The sequence below is a fragment of the Stegodyphus dumicola genome, chromosome 1 (genome assembly GCF_044657685.1).
Source record: "Stegodyphus dumicola isolate Sdum_Otavi_A_Nest chromosome 1, ASM4465768v1".
In the NCBI taxonomy this organism is placed as follows: Eukaryota; Metazoa; Arthropoda; class Arachnida; order Araneae; family Eresidae; genus Stegodyphus; species Stegodyphus dumicola.
In genome coordinates, this window is record NC_140768.1 from 79192839 (window position 1) to 79210720 (window position 17882).

A 17882-nucleotide genomic window follows, 5' to 3' on the forward strand; every position below is an offset into this window, starting at 1 on the left:
CAGGAACTTCATACTAAATGTTTTCTTCAATGAAACAAAATTCGGTACGCAAACTCGAAATTAATTGGCTTCTAAAAACCGAACACTATGCCGGATAAACGAATAGTTGATTAATAAAAAAAGGCATATAAGACAGCACTCCCCGACTGTAAGTTAGATTAGGAAAGTATACCTATAATAGAACAAATTTTTAATTCAGTGCATATTCTTTTAGGAAGGGCAAGAAAATAATAGTCCGGCAGAGAAAAAATCAAAATAAAGTATACAAAATAAAAACACCGTAGAGCATTGTAGAATGAAAAAGAGAAGTAAAATCTATTTGGGTCACTGAATTTATTGCAAAGTTTTGAGCGTTATTTAGTTCCAGATTTAATATGAACTTATTTACATATTTTAGGTTTCATCATAAATAAACACTGTCCTCCAAAAGTTAAGAAATAGACAATTTCTCCTCTACCTCTACAATATTAAAAAATAAGAGTAAGAAGAACATTAATTATAATAAATAATAAGGCAGTACATTCGAGCCTCTGTTTAACGGACATCCATTTTACGAACATTTCCCATTCATTAATCGACAAATCCTAAATTCTCGGACTATTGGAATAGGGTATCAGAGTGTATCAACTCCCGATAACGGACATTCCACATAGAAGGCAAATGAAAATAAAAAAATTTTCTTAGATCAGCCATTTAGATGTTTCTCAAATGTCCTCTATTGATTAATACTGTTCATTAATTACCGTGACCCGACACTGGATTACTAAAACAAAACTGGGTCCCAGATAAACTTAAATTAATAACCTCATATATGAAACTATATTATGGTTTGTCTATTCATGACGTCGAGATTTAGCAATTTAATATCTTCATAGATGGCACATGATACTGAAACTTATAGCTTATTACATAATATTGAAACTTATCCCTTGTAATTTGTTTCTTAGTTTAGTTCCTATTTTTATATTATCTGTGATGCCACCACAACTTGATGAGGCTTAAATGGAGTACGGTAAAAGACACAACCAACGTTTTATATGAACGTTTTTATATGAGAACATTTATGTATAAAGACGACACCGAATCTAACCTAGAGCTTTTGCGATATTCCAATCAACTTTTGGGAGCAACACAGTTTTATTCACACTCTCGGTGATTATTTGTTAGCTATAAGTTCAGATACTGCGTACTTTTTTTTCTACTAACTTGCTATTAATTATAACAGCATAATCAATTCTAATTTTCAGTGGATAAATTGCTAATAAAACAGAAACAATAAAAATGCTAGTTCCGATCGATAAATGCTCAAATGATATCCAGGCAGGAAGAGTTTATTTGATGACACTAACAATAAACAGTTAGGTGATGTTCAGTTAAGCACGTGTTCCAAGAATGGCACTAACAAACGGCCACATGAGATGCTGGAGAAAAGAAGAAAACATCTTGGATTCGACAGCATCTGACGATTATATAAATTTTGATTTCACGAAAGGTGTCCACGAAGAAAACATTGTGTGCTATTTTTTTATACGATCATACCAAATGAAATCCATGAGACCTTCATAGTTGAAGCGGCACTTAACACATCCGAAATACAATAACAAACTGGTAGATTTATTAATAAACAAGAACAAAAAACGAATAGGTAGCAAACAGACTATATCTTCGAATTTTTCTCAGGTGCTTTGTGTGAAAATCTAGTTATGATTTCTTATGAAATATGCCAATTAATTGCTGAAACTGAATATCCTCATACTGTTGCTTAACAGTTTCTGCAGTGAAAATGCTGACATCTCGTATATGTGGTAAAAATAAAGAAACCAGATTAATATGTTGTCTCTCTCTCTCTTTCCAGTAACACAATGAATGAATGAAATGAAACAGCAATCATGAAATAATGCAAATAGCAAATAATATCGAAGAAACTGTTGTCTCTTAAAACAGGCCTTTTTCTCCTCTTTAAGTCGATGAAAGTACAAACATATCGAATAATGGCAATTTAATGTGTTTTCTGAAATATGATTTTGAAGATATATGCAACGAAAATTCTGTTTTGAAAACCATTGAATACAAGAACAAAATCAGAATTTTTTACTTGATTGATGCTTACATCAGTCGAAATGATATTAATTTGAAAAACTGCGTAAGACTGAGTAGCGATAGTTCTCGCACAATGTCAGGCGTTCGAGTAGGATGTTTTTGAGAAATAAAGACCACAGCACCAGAATGTGTATGGTTGCACTACAACATACACAGTGAAGCCTTGGCTATAAAAACTGTCATTGCTTTTGCAAAGTGCTGTATAAAAACGTATAAAATTTTATAAAACATCGTCCTACGAATTAAAAGTTACTCTGTGCGTTATGTATAAAAAAATACTGGAAGAGATGAACAACGAACATGATCATCTTCATATGCCTTGCGATGTATTGTTGCTATCCAGAGGGAATTTTTTGAAGAGACATTTGGAAATGAGAGTAGAATTTTTAATGTCTGTAAAAAATATCCCCGGAAACTAAAAATGTAAAATTAGAATTTAAACATAATTTTAGCGATGTTAATTGGTAGAAGAAATTATCTTACTTTTGAGACATTTTTGATTTTTGAAATAAATTACATCTTTCGTTATAGGCAACACTGTATGTATATTTTAAGGTGCAAGGAAAAACTGAAACTGTAGAACTGCGATGATAAAGCTCAGTTTGTGGACCTTTCGTATGGAAGCTGAAAATTACAAACCTTTTTTGAAGCTAACTGGTGTGCAAGAAGAATGCAGTATTAGCTCCCTGCCTGATTAAATTTCATTTGCTATCAAGGAACATCTGATAGAATTGTAGACAATTGTGAAAAAAATATTTTCCTCTAATTCATAGCAACAAAACATGGATAAGAACCCTTTTACAATTAATATAGAATCAGAAACGGAATTATTGGATTCAAATACTGTATATAGACCTGTCTTGTGATAGAGCATTGAAAGAAAGCTTCAACAAAATATTATTAGTAGAATTTTGGTTCTTTTGGCGTCAAAAGTGTCCATTTCTGAAACAAAAGGCAATTAAGTTTCTAATTCATTTTGTAAAAACTTACAAATGTGAAACAGCCATCTCGACACTTGTTTTCCTAAAAGAAGAAAAATAGATAAATAAATTAAAACCAGATTTAAAAATAATTTGGTTTTAGTTTATTTATTTATTTTATGTCGATATAGATGATATGATGTCGAACCATATATGATATAGACATCGAACCAAATTTAAAAATAAAGCTGTTTTCTTTTTTGTAGACCTAAAGTTCTAGATAATGACACACAGCATCATACCTCACATTAAAATGTTATATGAATTTGCATTCTTGTATTGTAACGAAATTTGTAAATAATTTTAGTGAAATTATGTGTAAAAGTGTAGTATCTCTTGCGCAATGCAACATGAAGTGCCCCGAAAAGGCGAAGCTCTGCGAGACTGAAAAATAAGGGCTACAGGGACAAATCTATTTGAGGTAAATGGCTATCTCGCTAAATTGGCGACATTTCACCGAATTGGATATAGTTTTGGCAATTAATTTTTGTAGTCAAATTTGGTGAGAAATTGACATAAGTCGCCACACTTATCGCAGTTTCTGTCTAGTTTCTGTATAACTGCAATTCGTAGTGTTATTAAAACCTATACGTAACTGTAACCATGTTCCACCCTTATATGTAACTTTAACCTTAGAGTAATTTCGAGACAGAAGTCCTGCTGCTGTGGCCAAGGAAGTTTACAGCTTGAAAAAATCCACAATGACAACAGCTCACAATTCTAATGTTTTTAAATTCGTACCTATACCGTCTCGACCCTTTCTAAAGCTATTCACATATGATCGAAAGACCTCCTGCCAAGTATATAGGACTCAATTATCTTTGGTGGCAAAAGCAAATGGACAGGATTCCGAAGCCTGTTATCTTGATGCTTTCTGAGAGCAGACGCCTTTTCTGAGTGTTGATTTTTCCCGTTAAATTCTATGTGATATATCTGACTTCAAACCTAAAATTTCTGAAGAACACAAAACCTTGACTAAAACTTTAAGGTTTATTCAACTAGAACTTCAAAAATGATGAAAAACTTAACATCATAAACGAAAACTTAACATCTTAGGTGAAAACATTCAGCATTTCCAGGCAATGCTTTAAACTGTCAGCTATTCCTGCACGGTGAAGAACACTTTCTTTAATAGGACAAAATCCATCTGGCCCTTTCGGCATATATCTCCATTTTAGTTTTGTTAGTTTCGCTGGATTCAGACTTCAGCTCCTACGTGTTTTGGACTTAAACGGCCGTACTGGAACTGGAACAGGACTGGAACCGGAACAAGAAGGGAACCGGAAACTATCATCCCCTGGCTTCTCCTCCGGGCAGGTCTACTCTGGCTCGAACTGAAAATGAACTGCGTCGCTACCAAGGAAAGCACCTCCTTTCATTGACGGCGGTTGCCGTTACTACAGGCGATTATGCAAAATATTTAACACTGTGGATATCCTTCAAACTCTTTCCAAAAACTAGAGACTAGACTTTGAAGCTTTCTCTGGTGCTTGAGCTGCGCTTTGGCGAGAAGTGTTTAAAAGACTATAGCAGCCTCCAGTTACAATATAGTTAACAAAAGACCATGGAAACACTCTAGGAACTCCTCCCAAATGTTGAAAGGCTGTCTCTTCTTTCCTCCTTGGACTGTTCAACAGAAACAAGGAAAATCCAGTTCCTACAGTACTTCATCGATGACATCCGGGATTCTAAGGTACAGAAAGCGCCGCAAATGGCAGATGTTAGGGATTTAAAAATCTTTCCACCTAAGGGAAAAAAAAAGTGAACTTTCGCAACAAAGTAAAACAATGCTAGAGAGCCTTAATATGCCATTCTGTCTGGCGGAGTTACAGTTCTACCAGATCGTGTTACAGGTCTTACAGATTTATCATCTACGCTGAGTTTAAGTTCAGACAACGAATCTTGTTTTACATTCTGCAGCTTCACGGGTACATCATTTTGCGTTACCTCCAAAGGATACAAAGTTCAAACTGCTCTAAGCAAAATTCCATTTCCGGTCTTAACTCGTACAAGCCGATTTATTCCATTAGGTCCTGGAAGTAGTTCTATGACACGACCAAGTTGCCAAAACATTTTTTGTCACTACTACCGATTAAAACAATATCATCCAATTTAATAGTAACTTTTCTTTCAGCTCTTTTTTGCGAAACCTTGAGAATTCCCAAATATTCTTTACGAAACCTATTTTTAAATGTTTCTCGTTCAGTTTGAATACAGTCAAAAGTCTTTAATCCGGACTCATCGGGACTTCGGCGATTCCGGATTATCGATTCTTCCGGATTATAGATCATCAGTTTAAATCTGGTAAGATGGCATGCAGAAATTATAAAATTAAAAAATATGAAACCGTAATTTATGAAATAATGAGCAATTATGATCTAAAGGGTATCAAAATTTACAGAAAAAGAAGCTTAATATTTATTTGTTTACTTTATTAAACATTTCTTTCAACGCGCGCATGCGTAAAGCATACATTACGCATAGCCGAAATTAGAAAATTGCAACCAGAAAACTATTTTATTTGTATTCGTGATATTTATAATGACGAGGAATTTGATTTAAATCATATCAAAGACGGAGTACATCGAGATGAAATACTACATTTAGTAAGGAATTATAAGCCGAATAAAATAAAAACATCTGCCCTGAATTTAAGGATAGTGCTGACAGATCAACTTCCAGTTCATTGCGCGCCGCGACGTTCCCCCCCTCCCCCTCGCAGAGCAGCGTGAAATTGATAAACAGATTTCGGAACGGTTAGATAAACAAAGGATATGCCTTTATCCATTTTTTGTAGTAATTCCACTTTTTGTTTGATGGACATCGAAACATACTTTCGTTTTGTAGATCCTTTGGGAGCTCCAGCATAGGAAATTCTATTTGACATAATCGAAAGTTCAAGCTTACTTTTATAAAATTGCTCTTACAGTCTGCAAAAAATAATAAGCCGGATCCAATTCGAAAATTAAGGAACAACGCAATCATCAACATTAACTGAAATAGATAATTAGACAATTTTAGCTTATACCGTCCGTTATACATTAAACGCGCACGCGAAAGCGTATTCTGCGCTTGCTCAGACGCATATGCGCAGTCGTAAAAGTCTTGCGCACACGCGTAAACGCCTATGCGCATGCATAAACGCGGCGCATGCGCAGAAAGATTTTAGCTTTGAGGTCCGAATTAACGACTTTTGACTGTATACTGAAATATTTTTTGTAAATTACTTGATTTAATACCATATTTTATATCCCTCAAACTGCTAGTTCTAATTTCTTTTAAAAAGTCGGCAGGAGTTAAAGCTTTAAATTCAGGATCGGAAGGAATTACTGTCAACGGTCGGTCATTAAGAATCGCTTCACAGTCACACAATATCGTGTACATTTCTTCATAATTTAAACAAGCATGTTTAAGAACTTTTTTTAAGGACTTGCTTCATCATTCCGATAAGACGTTCCCACCAACCACCCCACCATGGAGCACCAGGGGGAATAAACTTCCATGTTATTCGCTCGTTGGCTGCCTGCCGATTAATTTGTTCAAAATCTATTAATTTGAATGCATTTGAAGCTCCTACAAAATTAGTTCCATTATCTCTGTACGCAGTTGTGGGTTTACCTCTTCGCGACACGAACCGATGAAAAGCCTGAAGAAACACTTCTATAGATAAAGAAGTCAGCAACTCCAAATGGACCGCTCTATAAACGGCGCATGTAAAAACACAAATCCATGCCTTTTCTTTGTTTCTCAACAATAAAGGACCACAAAGGTCTATACCCGTGACTTGAAATACTGCTGAATCATTTCCTCGCTTCTAGTGGCGGTGGGGCTAATATGTGGTCATCAGGTACAGCAGAATATCTCTTGCAAGTAATGCATTTACCCAAAACAGAACGCACAGTTCTTCTGCCACATAACAACCAAAACCTTTCCCTTAAGGTATTCAGTATATATTGTACACCTGCATGTCCTTTCTTTTTATGTTCTTCCATAATTAAATTTCTAACTAGCGGATTTTCTCCTGGTAATATTATAGGTGTTCTAAACTCTAGTTCATCTCTTCATTCTAAACTCGTGTCATCTCTTCGAAACGCACCAGTTTTAATTTAGAATTCCCGCATCATAAAATGGACTAAGGGTTCGTAAGCGTGCGTCTTCTATATCCTGAAACGATTCCGATTGAATCAAGCGAATAACAACCTTTTCTGCAAAATCAATTTCATCAACAGTGAGTTCACCTTTCCTTTTTTTCTTATTTCCGCAATTAAAGAAAAATCGTTGAATCCAACCAACAACTCTAACTGTTTTTCGATAGCTAGAAAATCGCTCACTCAAACTAAACCTTTCAGTAGACACTAGAGATGAAACCACTGCCTTTTTTTTCTCGCTGGCTATTTCCGCTTCATCAGTTATGAATTCGGCACTCGGTCTATTTACTTGGGATTTTAAAAGGCAGCTCGGACCCTCCCACCATTTTGGCCGGGAGAGTTGGCGAACTGAAAACCCTCTACTTGGAAGATCTGCAGGGTTAAGGTGACCAGGTATATGCCTCCAATCCTTCACACGTGTCAAAAGCCTTATTTCCTGTACTCTATTTTGTACAAATGCCCCCCATGGTTCTTCCCTTTTTATCCATGCAAGGACAGTAGTTGAATCTGTCCAGAAAAATGTACTTCTGGCTTCAAAGTCTTTTAGAACGTCTGCAGCAAGACGAGATGCAATAGTTGCTGCTAACAATTCTAATCTTACAATAGTCGTTTCCTTTTTACCACATGGGAAAACTTTAGACCTAGCCTGAAGCAACTGGACTTTAACTGATTGAGGTTCTTCTACAAGAATGAAAACTACTGCCGCATACGCTGCTTGACTGGCGTTACAGAAAACATGTATTGAACACTGTTTTGGCTGATATCGTATCCACCTTGGAATTTTAATGTTTTTCAAAAGAAAAATGTCTTTTACCCATTTCAAAAATTTACTTTTAATTTCAGTGTTAACTTCTTCGTCCCAATTTACTTTTGTTTCCCATGTATGCTGTAATAACATCTTGGGTAATATAAGGACTGGACATGTTATACCGATGGGGTCAAATACTTTATGGGCTATTGCCAAAATACTTCTTTTCGTGACTTTCTCGAAACAAAGATTTTGCAAATTAGCAATATTTATTTGAAGAGTATCGCCTTGTCTTTCCCATAACAAACCTAATACATTCGCAACAGTTTCTGTTTCTAAACTACAGTCGGTATATTCCCAACCCCGTAATTCAAATTTTCGTTCTGCCATAACATCTGAAGATACTTTCATGAAGCGCTGTAATTCATCTTCACTTCCGACACTTGTTACACAGTTATCAACATAGACACTATTCATTAATTTAACAATAATGTCGGAAGGATATTTTACATCTGCATCATTTTTCTCTAAAATTGAATTTAAATGATATTGAATAACAGCTCCAAGTAAAAATGGACTATTGGTTATGACTCGACAATGACGAAAATGCTTCAAGCCATCTTCGCCCTTTATTCAATGAAATCGGAGGAAGTTTCTGTCACTAGAATTCAGGTCAATTTGTAGAAAGGCCTTACGAATATCAGAAATCACCCCTATTTTTTCTTGGCGAAATCTATTCAAGATTGTAGGAATAAATGCAATAAGGTTTAATCCTTTTTCAAGACAATCGTTGAGACTCGGAGAACCCTTTGCTTTAGATGAAGCGTCAAATATTGGCCGTAACTTCGTTGTACTATGTTCCTTAACAACATGTCTATGAGGCAAATAATGATGGGGTAAATCTAATTCATTTACGGGTACTTCCTCTATTATGCTCTCTTTGAGCCATTCTTGGAATATATTTTCATACTCTTGGCGAAGATTATCCAGTTCAAGTTGCCTAATCGTACCGTGCAACCTCTTAAGCGATAACTCAAAATTATCCGACAGGGAAGGGTGCTCTTCCAAACAAGGCAAAGACACTACAAAGCGGTTATCTTCTATTTTTACAGTATCAAGAAAATGTTGCCTGGTAGCCTCATACAATTCGGATGGGTCCGTAATAACTTTTGTTCGGATGGGTCCGTAATACCAAGTGAGTCGAGGGCCCATAAATCAGAAATACAAGTCTCTTTATTCAACATTGAAGTAACTAAGAATGTTGAACCTTCACTATTCAACTCCTCGGTTTTTCCCATAACCGTCCATCCTAACTTTGTCTCAATAGCTACAAGACCGTTTAAAATTTGTTTACGATTTCCCGTTAATAATCGTCCTGCAACATCGGCTCCTATTAAAATTTCTATAGGTCCTTCTAAACGATCTGTTAAACTTATTCCACAGTCAGCAAGCTCTTTAAGCCATATTCCTTGTCCAATAGAAGGTATATTATTACAAATAACAGGCTGACTTAACGTATCAAAACAGCTGTACGATCCAGAAATATTAGATAAATGAATTTTGTAAACTCTATGTTCACACAACTGCTCATTGTATTGCCAAATAATGCGTGGCTAAGGTATTCCTTTACCGTATACCTATAACCCATATCTTGAGCTGTGCTTTGCAGAATATACGACCTTTGAGAACCAGTATCAATTATAGCTCGAGCCGAACGAGGATTTTTATCTCCTTTAATTATTACTCTTATTGTTTGCAGCAAAACTTTAGGAGACCTTGAAGAAATGTTGGCGAGTGTTTCAGCCTGATTTGGAGGTTGTTCCGTTGCTCTTATCTCACTCATTTGTGAACGGCCTTTACATAGAAAAATATGATGCCTTTTACCACATGTAAAATAAACTGTTTTTAATCTACACCTTCTGACAGAATGTCCAGATTTCAGACACAGGTAACAAGAGCGTGTCCTTTGGACCAAAACTACTCTTTCCGACAACGATAAGTTACGCGCCTGAAAACATTCCGCAGAACCATGATTTATACTGGAACAAAATATGCAGCCTTTTCTAGCTTCATGAGAAGAAGTAAACAGTTCAGCTGCCGTAGGTTTTAAGTGACGTTCTCTTATCTTTAAACCTGAATTTCCTTTCTTATTACCGTGAGCCAATCGATCGAAAACATTGAAAGATTTAGCTGCTAAAGAAATTCTTTCCTCACTTTCAACTTCACCGCGCAAGAAACATAAAAAGCGCTCAAGATCAGATTCCCTTTTCCTTAACTCGGCGTTTTCGCCGGTTAAACTTTCTGATCCTTTACGAGAAAATTTAAGTCTCTCCCACGTTTTTAAGACTTCATTCGGCAATGCTGATTCTACCAATGGGTACAATATCGCGTAATATTTGCCTCTATTTATTCCCAATATCTCCAAGGCTCTTAGATTAGATTCAAGTTCATCATATAGTTTCCGTAAAGAGTGTGTACTTTGTTTTTGAATAACAAGGTTAATAAATCACGAATATAAATCTCAGTTAGTAATTCTTTGTTACCAAAACGCGTTTGCAATGCTTCAATTGCGCTCTTGTAACTATCGCCAGTTGGCGAAAAGCTTTTAACTATTTCCTCTGCGGGAGAATTCTTCTCCATAGCCTGTGCTAAAAAAGCAAATTTATCATTATTATCTAATGCAGGATCTTTATCAATCTTTTGGAATTGCCCCCAAAATCCTAGCCATTTCTTCACGTTACCATCAAAGATAGGCAATTTAATCGTCGGATAATGTAACATTTTATTCTGAACAAAAGACGGATCAATTAAAGTTACATTCGGGGTACCAAAAGGGAGATCCTTTAGTTTACTTTCCATAATTCTCCACCTATCAAAATATTATTCAGATTCATCTATTTCCTTAATAAGTAAAGTCTCATCTGTAATTTCTTTAAACATTAGTTCTCGCATTTTCATTTCAGTATCAAGCAAAACTTTAGCTTTCTCGGCAATAACTTTTATTTTAACTAATTTTTCTTCCTGATTAAATTTAGTTTCTTCATTGTCAAATTCATTACACGCTTTACTAAATAATCTTCTATATTGAGTTCGTGCTAACTTTAAGGCTTCCATGATTCAAAAATAAAAACGTCGCTTATTTTGCAGACAATATCCTGTCGTGGATGCCAAATGTTGATTTTTCCCGTTGAATTCTATGTGATATATCTGACTTCGAACCTAAAATTTCTGAAGAACACAAAACCTTATCTAAAACTTAAAGGTTTATTCAACTAGAACTTCAAAAATGATGAAAAACTTAACATCATAAATGAAAACTTAACATCTTAGGTGGAAACATTCAACATTTCCAGGCAATGCTTTAAGCTGTCAACTATTCCGGCACGGTGAAGAACACTTTCTTTAAAAGGACAAAATCCATCTGGCCCTTTCGGCATATATCTCCATTTTAGTTTTGCTGGATTCAGACTTCAGCTCCTACGTGTTTTGGACTTAAACGGCCAGACTGGAACTGGAACAGGACCGGAACAAGACGGGAACCGGAACAGGACGGGGACTGGAAACTATCATCCCCTGGCTTTTCCCCGGGCAGGTCTACTCTGGCTCGAACTGAAAATGAACTGCGCCGCTACCAAGGAAAGCACCTCCTTTTATTGACGGCGGTTGCCATTACTACAGGCGATTATGCAAAATATTTAACACTGTGGATATCCTTCAAACTCTTTCCAAAAACTAGAGACTAGACTTTGAAGCTTTCTCTGGTGCTTGAGCTGCGCTTTGGCGAGAAGTGTTTAAAAGACTATAGCAGCCTCCAGTTAAAATATAGTTAACAAAAGACCATGGAAACACTCTAGGAACTCCTCCCAAATGTTGAAAGGCTGTCTCTTCTTTCCTCCTTGGACTGTTCAACAGAAACAAGGAAAATCCAGTTCCTACAGTACTTCATCGATGACATCCGGGATTCTAAGGTACAGAAAGCGCCGCAAATGGCAGATGTTAGGGATTTAAAAATCATTTTAGCGTACGCCATGAAATTCGAGGCAGCCCACCAAGACACTCGTAGAGACTATGACCCAATCAGGGCCACTTATCTCCAGGAGCTACTGGATCAACTGACTGCTCTTCTAGATGATTTACCAGAAATGTCAAGGCTTTGACGCTGAGTAGGTTTGACAACAAACCGACCCTGATGTGCTGGAACTGAGATGGTGAATGCTTTTTATGACTGAACTGCAGAAGACCCTGAAGGAAAGTTAAGGAAGCTGAAACCACTCCCCAGCAAGGAAGCAGGAAATATATTAGTGGCAATCTCACGGAGAGGACATTGGCAGATATTGAAAAGCCTCGTTTTAAATCATTTCAGATTTCTGAAATGAATGGCAGCAGTAATGGACTGTTCATCATAGGACATATAAATGGAGTTCCTTGCAATGTGACATTCGATACCGGAGCAAATGTTACCATCATCCCGAAAGATTTGAATATATACCAACAACTGGAAGGTAATCTCATCTGGACGCCGCCATGCGTTACCCTCCAGACTGTGTGAATTGAATCATCCTATTTCTCGTCGATAGCTATATATCACAATAAAATAACACCACACACATTACAGAAATAGCACACTCTAACTTTTCAATACATTCATTTTCCATAGTGGCACTCTGGCGATAGGTTTCTTTCTTATAGCGTAACATATGAATCGCAACTTCGAATGTAAAACAAAAATTAATTTTCTCACAGACTATAATTCAGCGCCGATTCTGGTGGCGCATGCGCTATTAGACAAGATTCTCCTCTGTCGCCAAGTATTTCTCAGCTAATACAAAACACTATGTCCGGTGATAAAATCGACCCCGATGGAAAATTAAACCTTAACATTACGTTTGGTTGAGCCGCCTACCATCACACCAAATATGTGGCAGATATTACAGACCCTTGCATACTCGTATTAGACTTTCTAAGAAAACACAATTTTTCCTTGAAATAATGAATTCTATTTTGCCTCTGAAGATATAACGCTATTTAAATTATAGCTGAAGGAATTAAATCTGTCCACTAAATAATAGCTTAAGATGATATCACTGTACCAGCAAAAACAGAAATTTTACTACCTTAACCCATAGCTGAAAACAGAAATTTCCTTAGTTTGCTCATCGTATATCCACAGTAGAATATACTAAGAAATGTAACACCTCGCGTGGAGTACTAGAAACCATGGCACACTCATCTACTTATCAAGGACCGTCATCGAGATAAGAGTTGCCAACATCGGTGATAAAGCGAAGGTCATTAGGAAAGGCGAATTGTCTACAGCATGTACTCCAGTGATCTGCTTTAAACGAACCGGTAATCATTCAGACTCTGTGCCTTCGGAGAGCCTAACATCGGAGTTATTGCCGAATGCGCAAATAAGCGAGTGCTGCCGAACGTGTCATTCAAGAATTTCAAGATGCTTTCTCCAGCGCTTCTTCTGATGTAAGTCGAATCAGTTTGGCACAGCACAGAATTTATACAGGGGATCATCCACAAATCAGAGAATATACAAGGTGTCTACCGATTGCTCAGGAAGAGGTAGGAAAACTTCTAAAGGACATGCAAGAAAGCGAAGTTATTGAGTCTTCAGAAGGTCCCTGGACCTCTCCCATCGTTCTGGTCTAGAAAGAAAAATGTTTGAGCTAGATTCTGCGTTGACTAGTTGACTATCAGCGTTTGAGCAAGGTCACGAAGAGAGACAGCTACCATTTTCCTAGACCTGACGACATTCAGGACACTCTTTCATTTACAACCGGACAAGAAATTTGGCAGTTCAAGGTAATACCGTTTTATGTAATGCGCCGGCAACATTCTAACACGCCCATGGAGACCGTGCTGTCTTCCCTCCTAGAGGGACAAGTCTATTTAAGATTGAAGTGCGTGACTATGTCGCTCCGTACGCATATAACAGTGCGTATTTTTTACTTCCTTGTACGAAGTAAAAAGGAAGTATTGTAATCGCGAAAAGTTTCAGGCAGCATATTTCAACGAAAATATCCATTTTGACCGCTATCGAATGCAATTTAACGATGTTTTTGCGTGATATCTGTAAGGACAGAATAAAATACTCTTTTCCTTCAAAAAAATTATAAAACTGCTTTAAAATTAATTCTGAAGAGCATTTTTCGTGGCGTCTGTACGAACGTATGTACGTGCGTGCGTACGTACGTATCTCGCATAACTCAAAAACGAGTAGCCTCAGAACGTTAAAATTTTGTATATATGACTTTTATAACATGTAGATGTGCACCTCGTATTTTGGTTGCAATCGGCCGCACCAAACGTATATAAATATATTTATATATATATATCCACTCGGCTCGGTAATACCCGGCTCAGTAATCTCAGTTTCTTTACTCTTATATGTTGGTAAATTGTACAATTTTTGCTTTAAAAATGATTGAATTATGTTGTTTTTATCTTCCGGTTAAGGATTTTATGCCTTTAGTAAATCTGTGTGCAATATTTTTAGAATTATCAGCTATTTTAAAGTTGTTTAACTGCCGCTAAGCCTTTTTTAATGGCGGCCATTGATGTTTACATTTGAAACAGGAGACTAGTGGATTTGTTGCCAATCTAGAGAAACTTAGCTTCGCAACAACAAAGATAACGCCTTCATTTATTATTTAAATCATGTTTAATTCTTTCTGGAATTTTTTCGAGGAAATAAGTGTTTAAGATTTACTTCGTAATTTTTAATATAGATAATTTGAGTTTTTATGTATTTTTGCCTTCTCGCGAAGTGAGAACTGAATTAATTAAAAGAGAAATACTCAATCGTCTGTGAAAAACTGTTCTTTTTTGTTTTGTTTGCTTAATTTCTTTTATACATCATTCTAGCTTTATTATAGCATTTGAATAGAACATGTGGCAACGATTAGATAATTATATTCTTTAAATGATATAAATTTGGTGCATTATGAGTTATAATATGAACGAAATATATAAGTTAACTGTTATATAATTATTGGATTATATAACAGTTAACTTAGTTTCCGTTATAAAATTATTATATAAGTTAACTGTTATATAATTATTAATACCGTTAAGTGAATCTAGCGCCAGAGTGTCGCTATGGTAAACAAATACTAGAGTGAATTTTAAAGAATGCATTTATTCTATTGTGGTTTATGCGCTGTCGGCGAAGTAGATTTAATTCAATCCAATAAGTTTAAATGAAATGCAAGAAAAATGCGTATAATTTAATATTCCAATACAAGGAAGTCATGTGGTGTAAACATCAGATTTTTTAATTCACAATATAGAAAAAGAATCTGAACATTAAAATTTATTTAACTTTGCAAGAAAAATATTTTTACAGAGTCTAGAAGGAAATATATTAGAACAGGATCATGAAAACAAAAGTTTGGTAAACTTTTATTTAGGCCAAAGGTAAAAAATAATCAATAATTAAAAGAAATGTCTCCTTCTATAAAGCATGTGTTTTGAAGGTAAAGCGTAGAATTCAAAAGCTAGAAGTTTTAAGAAACATGAAGCGTTTAGAGTAGAATTTCTCAGCCTGACATAGTTCGAAGTATCCTTGAGAATTTGAATCTAAAATTAAAGTGAAATAGGTTATCAAAAGCAAGTTAAATTTCTATTCAAGTAAAACCTATTCCAGTGCTAATTTCGTTCGCGCTTCAAAGATAATATGAGTAGCAAATATCATAGAATACAATTTACTAGAACGGAAATCACTGAAGGGTTTTGTTCGAATAACGTGAGACTTGTGGTTTCACTCTTGGTGAACATAGATGTTTGTTCGATGAGTGGAATAATAATAGAGATCAATAAATTCATCTCGTTCACAAATTATCAGATTTATTTCCTCTTTATATCATAATCTAGTTAATATTCTTGGTGAGAAGAGTTGGAAAATGCATATACTAAAGTGTGCAAATTAATTGCGACAAAGCGATATTTTTCATAATTTATGTACATACATTCATATATGGTGATAATAATAAAATTAACAGGAAATACGTCCTCCTTTAGCAGTAATGACTTCTAAAATGCGCTTAGGCATTGGCTTTCCTACTCTTGTGCATATAGTATATATATATATATATATACATATATATTTACTTCTTTATCGTGGAACTACACTTTTATAGCATTCTTAATGATGCGCTCTTTTGCCGTGCAATCCATTTTGTTAAGATGTGCTTTAAGAAGGTGACACAAGTTTGCGATTAAATTTAAGTCTGGTGAATTTCTAGGCCAATCTAGCTCAATAATTTTATATTTCAACGTGAACCTCTGGCAGATTTTGAATTGTGGTATGGAGCAAAATGATGCTGAAATGTCCTTGCAAAGATTTTCAAGAATGGCACAACCTTATATTTTAAAATATCTATATAGTTCGATGAAATATTTATTTCATCAATGATAACTAAACTTTCAGTGCCATCTACAGTGAAAACATTTGCTTTCGAGAAGATACTGACCACTATTTGCCTCCCCATAACGTATTCAAAGACAGGTCCACAACAAAGGTCCGTCCTGTGTTTGATTCATCCTCCAAACAAACAAAAGGACCTATCTTTGAATGACGGTTTATTAGAGAGGTCTTAATAGTTAGAACAAATTCCTTCAATAAAATTTCGTCAAGAAGAATTTGGATAAAGAAGACCTTTCTCCAAATTTCTGTAGCCAAACAAGATCGTAAATGTTTGAAATTCCTCTGGTGGTTTGAAGATGGGTAGATAAAAGTGTTACAACGCTGTAGAGTTGTTTTCGGTTCAAACTGCATTCCATTTTTGTTTATCGCAGTTTTACAATTCCATTTAGAAAAGGCACGTTCCTTCCTTAAATGGGCATATTTCGCAAGTACAGTTGTTGAAAAGCTCAATACTTCCTTTTATATGGACAACTGCATCATCTCAATTAAAACAAAGGAAGAATTAATACAATTTATAGATATTTCATTGAAGATTATGGCAGAAGCCAAATCTGATTTAAGACGATAGGAGCATATCGATATCAAAAGAATTCTCTGATGATTCATATGTTGATTCCAAGATATCTTCTATAGCGTGGCTTAGCGTGGAGTAGGTCAAAAGATGCGCTTAGTTGTTGCATACCTACCATAGATAAAAATGGAGACACTAACAAGACGCAGCATACTATCTCTCACGGAAAACATTTTTCTTTCAATTGGATATTGTGGCCTAGACACGTTATTACCAAACTTATGCTTCAGGCATGCTTGAAAATCTAAACTGAGCTACGACTCAGGTACCTGAAGACACTAGAAGAAAATTTCTAAAATAGATAGAGAATCTATATGTGCGGCTCTTTGTGGAAAACTCCAGACATGCCTTTCTTTCTGAGCGCTCAGAAGTGAGTCTACACACCTTTCCGAATGCCCGAGGGATTTGTTATGCTGCTGTTGTTTACTTAAGGTGTCATTCCCAAAGGGTTTCTGCACAATTATTGATGTCAAAATCGAGAGTTGCGCTTTTGCAAGAAATATCTATTTTTCTCTTGCTGTTTCGGCTCAGGCTTGGATGAATTTGTGAAAACGAGCCTCAGGCTTTAAAACACCATCGAGTATTTCTGGATAGATTCAACCACAGTTTGACGCTGGGTAATGGAAGATGATACCTGGGGAGTATTTTTACGAAGTATGGTTGATGAAAATCGTAGATCAACAAGAGTGCAAAGCTGAAAATACACTCCCGAACATGTAATTCGGCACATTTAACTTCAAGAGGATGTTCAGAAGTAAAGCTCCTTTTCAGATGGTGGGAGGAACCCCATTTGGTTACGACTTGATGAAAGGAATTGGCCGAAAAAAGAGACGACTCTTGATGAAAGTGAAATCATAAAAGAAAAGAAGATGAAATGTATTACTTTCGTGGCAAATGA

The 17882-nt window shown here is 35.8% G+C and overlaps 1 protein-coding gene across 1 annotated transcript in view; it reads right to left on the reverse strand.

The window, feature by feature from the left end:
* The window catches only part of LOC118181825 (transmembrane protein 231), a 49227-nt gene that overhangs the window by 349 nt on the left and 30996 nt on the right, over positions 1-17882 (reverse strand). The window lies entirely within an intron of this gene.